This window comes from Schistocerca americana, chromosome 11, assembly GCF_021461395.2.
Source record: "Schistocerca americana isolate TAMUIC-IGC-003095 chromosome 11, iqSchAmer2.1, whole genome shotgun sequence".
Lineage (NCBI taxonomy): Eukaryota > Metazoa > Arthropoda > Insecta > Orthoptera > Acrididae > Schistocerca > Schistocerca americana.
This window is the reverse complement of record NC_060129.1, coordinates 123,187,781-123,191,929: the sequence shown is the minus strand read 5'-3', so window position 1 is coordinate 123,191,929 and position 4,149 is coordinate 123,187,781. Positions and strand designations below refer to the sequence as shown.

Genomic DNA, 4,149 nt, shown 5'->3' with positions numbered 1-4,149 from the left:
CTGGGCAAAGAAGGGAAAGCAGAAAGCTGGAGGGAGTGTATACTTGAGGGCAATACTATGGCAATGGAAGACAAAATGGGAGATATGACACTGCGTGAAGAATTTGACATAGCACTGAAAGATCTAAATCTTAACAAGGCCCCGGGGTAGACAACGTTTCATTAGAACTACTGATAGCCTTGGGAGAGCCATTCTTGACAAAACTTTACCATCTGGTGAGCAAGGTGTATGAGACGTACGAAATACCCTCAGACTTCAAGAAGAATATAATAGTTCCAATTACAAAGAAAGCAGGTGTTAACAGGTGTGACAATTAACGAACTATCAGTTTAATAAGTCCCGGTTGCAAAATACTAACACGAATTCCTTACAGACGAGTGGAAAAACTGATAGAAGCCGCCCTGGGGGAAGATCAGTTTGGATTCCGCAGAAATTTTGGAAAACACTAGGTAATACACGCTCCACGACTTATCTTAGAAGACAGGTTAAGGAAAGGCAAACTTACGTTCGTAACGTTTGTAGACTTATAAATTTTAGACAATGTTGACTGGTGTAATATCTCTTTATATTCGATGAATTATTCTGATACAATTCTAGCCTTGAATGACGTCTACCAATTTTCTATCTTCATACTCGCAGAATCCATGCGCAAAGTAGTTTCATACAATAGCTGTGCCATGAGCGCATAATTATTCTTTGTAGTACTCCCTCTGGTGGTTGTGACAAGAAAAAAGCTTCCGAGATTGTCTTCGTGCCGATTAGCCTGAGTTTTGTTTGAAGAATTGTAACCTGAATATTGCGACTTATGACAGAAGATAACTGATACGAAATTGTACGATAAAAAGGGAAATATATATATTGCTCGTTCATACAAAAGGTGTGTATTTGACATTTGACAATTAATGATATTCATCGATATATTGCGTAGTTGTTAATCAGAAAAAATGGCTCTGAGCACTATGGGACTTAACATCTATGGTCATCAGTCCCCTAGAACTTAGAACTACTTAAACCAAGCTAACCTAAGGACAGCACACAACACCCAGTCATCACGAGGCAGAGAAAATCCCTGACCCCGCCGGGAATCGAACCCGGGAACCCGGGTGTGGGAAGCGAGAACGCTACCGCACGACCACGAGCTGCGGACTGTTAATCAGAAGGGAACTTCCGAAATACTGGGTACGAACCTGCAATTAATAATCCAAGAGCTCCATTACTTCTTCGGAAGGTTAAACACACATCAAAGCCAAATATCCGCTTGATCTGAGGTTTCCCGACTGATTACACAACACTCCCAAAAATACGAGGCATTTTATTTGTACAGATTAGCAGACTGCCGCGAAGCACGAGCCTGCAGAGAAGAAGAATCATCGCCTGATTTCATTCTAACAAGTAAAACTTCTGAATCATTTTGAGTGAATGAACTATGACTGTGTTTACTATTATCAATGATTGATTACTCGAACGAATTGAGAACTACATAATTACATAGATAGGAGGAAAAATTACACTGGAATTCTCTTTTTCAAATTCTGAAGGTGGCAGGAGTAAAATACAGGCAGCGGAAGGCTATTTATAACTTATACAGAAACTAAATGGGAGTTGTAAGAGTCGAGCGTGTGGCGAAACAAGCGCTGTATCATTGGAGAAATACAGCCGCGAGCGAGTGTGCCGGGACCTACCCCAGTTCACTGCTAGTGCCGCCACATCACCACAACGCGTCTGCGTGTAGCACACAACTATTGCACCATCATTTAAGAATGGATTTAAAAGTTAAAGTTGCTTTTCCAAACTTTGTTAGCGTGTGCTTTAGTATATTAATTTGTAAACTGTCATATCTCTGAATGTTGCTGTTGTTGTTGTGGTCTTCAATCCTGAGACTGGTTTGATGCAGCTCTCCATGCTACTCTATCCTGTGCAAGCTTCTTCATCTCCCAATACCTACTGCAACCGACATCCTTTTGAATCTGCTTAGTGTATTCATCTCTTGGTCTCTCTCTACGATTTTTACCCTCCACTCTGCCCTCCAATACTAAATTCGTGATCCCTTGATGCCTCAGAACATGTCCTACCAACCGATCCCTTCTTCTAGTCAAGTTGTGCCACAAACTTCTCCCCAATCCAATACCTCCTCATTAGTTGTGTTATCTACCCATATAATCTTCAGCATTCTTCTGTAGCACCACATTTCGAAAGCTTCTATTCTCTTCTTGTTCGAACTATTTATTGTCCATGTTTCACTTCCACACGCCATACAAATACTTTCAGAAACGACTTCCTGACACTTAAATCTATACTCGATGTTAACAAATTTCTCTTCTTCAGAAACGCTTTCCTTGCCATTGCCAGTCTACATTTTATATGCTCTCTACTTTGACCATCATCAGTTATTTTGCTTCCCAAATAGCAAAACTCCTTTACTACTTTAACTGTCTCATTTCCTAATGTAATTCCCTCAGCATCACCCTACTTAATTCGACTACATTCCATTATCCTCGTTTTGCATTTGTTGATATTCATCTTATACCCTCCTTTCAAGTCACTGTCCATTCCATTCAACTGCTTTTCCAAGTCTTCTGCTGTCTCTGACAGAATTACAATGTGATCGGCGAACCTCAAAGTTTTTATTTCTTCTCCATGGATATTATACCTACTCCGAATTTTTCTTTTGTTTCCTTTACTGCTTGCTCAATATACAGATTCAATAACATCGGGGAGAGGCTACAACCCTATCTCACTCCCTTCCCAACCACTGCTTCCCTTTCATGTCCCTCGACTCTTATAACTGCCATCTGGTTTCTGTACAAATTGTAAATATCCTTTCGCTCCCTGTATTTTACCTCTGCCACCTTCTGAATTTGAAAGAGAGTGTTCCAGTCAACATTGTCAAAAGCTTTTTCTAAATCTACAAATGCTAGAAACGTAGGTTTGGCTTTTCATAATCTAGCTTCTAAGATAAGTCCTAGGGTCAGTATTGCCTCACGTGTTCCCATACTTCTACGGAATCGAAACTGATCTTCCCCGAGGTCGGCTTCTACCAAGTCCCATAAGTAATGATCCATATTTTTTTAAAAGGCCATTAATGCTCAGAGTACCCCGTCGTCACGCCACGAGTGGCCTACCGGGACCATCCGACCGCCGTGTCATCCTCAGTGGAGGATGCGGATAGGAGGGGCGTGTGATCAGCACACCGCTCTCCCGGTCGTTATGATGGCATTCTCGACCGAAGCCGCTAGTATTCGGTCGAGTAGCTCCTCAATTGGCTTCACGTCTCTGAGTGCGCCCCGAAAAATTGCAACAGCGCATGGCGGCCTGGATGGTCACCCATCCAAGTGCCGACCACGGCCGACAGCGCTTAACTTCGGTGATCTCACGGGAACCGGTGTATCCACTGCGGCAAGGCCGTTGCAAGGGTGATTACAATTAAAGTTAAACTTTCAAAACGCTGCAGAAATAACACCAGTGGCCAGAATGACGTCAAATTGTAATAGAATATTATCGGAGAAGGGGGAAAACGTATGGTAGAAGAAAAAATTAGTGGGAAAATTGATCAATAGAAGGCGCTGAAAGCGTAAGGATACGTTTAAAACACCTGTCACGCGCACGACCCATTGAAGTTGGTGCAAACACGCCGGGTACACGGCTTTTCCTCACTTTGCGTCTGCGACGTTCGCCAGGACTGTCTCAAAAAATGGCTCTGAGCACTATGGGACTTAACTACTGTGGTCATCAGTCCCCTAGAACTTAGAACTACTTAAACCTAACTAACCAAAGGACATCACACACATCCATGCCCGAGGCAGGATTCGAACCTGCGACCGTAGCAGTCGCGCGGTTCCAGACTGCGCGCCTAGAACCGCTAGACCACCGCGGCCGGCCAGGACTGTCTCAATGCAGAATCGCGCTCCGCTTCTAAAGCCGTATTACAAGAATGATGGCTGGGCACACGTCGCTCTGCAGAAGTTCCAGATACTGCAGGGATTCAAAAAGGGTGTTGGTCCGATGACTGCAGTGAGTCTGAAGAAAATGATTCGCAAATTCGGAAAGACGGATTATTTTGGTGTGCAACCTGGTAGAGGGAGGAAACGAACTGGTTCGACGTCAGTGGAAGCAGCGGCCACAGCAGTGCAGGAGGAGGCGAGTGGTGGA

At 43.6% G+C, this 4,149-nt stretch overlaps 1 pseudogene; it reads right to left on the bottom strand.

Annotated features, from left to right (window-relative positions):
* Positions 1-3,292: 3,292 nt before the first annotated feature.
* Positions 3,293-3,410, bottom strand: LOC124554298 (annotated as a pseudogene).
* Positions 3,411-4,149: the final 739 nt, after the last annotated feature.